This window comes from Hemitrygon akajei, unplaced genomic scaffold (assembly GCF_048418815.1).
Source record: "Hemitrygon akajei unplaced genomic scaffold, sHemAka1.3 Scf000041, whole genome shotgun sequence".
Classification (NCBI taxonomy): domain Eukaryota; kingdom Metazoa; phylum Chordata; class Chondrichthyes; order Myliobatiformes; family Dasyatidae; genus Hemitrygon; species Hemitrygon akajei.
Window position 1 is genome coordinate 6596596 of NW_027331927.1, and position 1634 is coordinate 6598229.

The following is a 1634-nucleotide window of genomic DNA, read 5'->3' on the forward strand; positions in this document are numbered from 1 at the left end:
CACCTGTGGACACACCAGTCAGATCACACTACACTGGGCAGCTGGTCATCTGCTGAATTTCGGGGAAGCGATTCTCTCGGTCATCTGACCTAATGGCACACCAATGTGTTCACACCAGGGGGCAGCCATTCACCTGCTCAGTCTGTGGGAAAGGATTCACTCGGTTAGCTAACCTACAGAATCACCAGCGAGTTCACACTGGGGAGAAGCCATTCACCTGCTCAGTCTGTGGGAAGAGATTCACTCAGTCATCCACCCTACAGATTCATCAGCGAGTTCACACTGAGGAGAAGCCGTTCACCTGCTCAGTCTGTGGGAAGGGATTCACCCGGTCATCCAACCTACTAGTACATCAGCGAGTTCACACTGGGGAGAGGCCATTCACCTGCTCAGACTGTGGGAAGGGCTTCACTCAGTCATCCAACCTACTGAGTCATCAGAGAGTTCACAGTGAGGAGATGCCGTTCACCTGCTCAGAATGTGGGAAGGGATTCACTCAGTCATCCAACCTACTGGTACATCAGCGAGTTCACACTGGGGAGAGGCCATTCACCTGCTCAGTCTGTGGGAAGGGCTTCACTCAGTCATCCAACCTACTGGTACATCAGCGAGTTCACACTGGGGAGAAGCCATTCACATGCTCAGAATGTGGGAAGGGATTCATACTGTCATCCCACCTACAGAGTCATCAGCGAGTTCACACTGGGGAGAAGCTGTTCACCTGCTCAGAATGTGGGAAGGGATTCACTCAGTCATCCAGCCTACTGGTACATCAGCGAGTTCACACTGGGGAGAGGCCATTCACCTGCTCAGACTGTGGGAAGGGCTTCACTCAGTCATCCAACCTACTGGTACATCAGCAAGTTCACACTGGGGAGAAGCCATTCACCTGCTCAGTCTGTGGGAAGGGATTCATACTGTCATCCCACCTACAGAGACACCAGCGAGTTCACACTGGGGAGAGGCCATTCACCTGCTCAGTCTGTGGGAAGGGATTCACTCAGTCATCCAACCTACAGAATCATCAGCGAGTTCACACTGGGGAGAGGCCGTTCACCTGCTTAGACTGTGGGATAGGATTCACTCAGTCATCACAACTACTGGCACACCAGTCAGTTCACAGTGGGGACTGGCCGTTGTTATGAATCCCTGGGTTTCGTTTGCTGTGGACTGTCATTTTAAGACAGAGAGAGAGATTAAGAAGGCGAATCAGTCTGACTTGCAGCTTGTTTACATCGCTCGCAGCTTGTTTAGTTTTAACCGAGGACACAGACACTCAGAGTCAGACGGAGATAAAGGAGGAAAAATGGAAGGATTGAAACCGGGGAACTAGTGGCCAAGGGTCACTGTTTGGAACTTTCCTTTGCCCACAAGTGTGGGTTAATTATCGATTCACCGTACATCGAATGTGTGGTTGTCACTTTGTTTGATCCATAGGGGTGGATCTGATTTGGTGTATCCTGTGGAGACCCCTTATGTGTTAACCCTTGCCTGGCTGTGGTGTGGTAGTTCACTTGAAGACGATACACCTTCTGACAAGTCACTTTCGGTGAGAATTTGTATGTGGATTTGGAACAATGATGGATAAAATCTACAGCAACTGTTCTCTCATTTTACCACCGTAGAACCTGTGG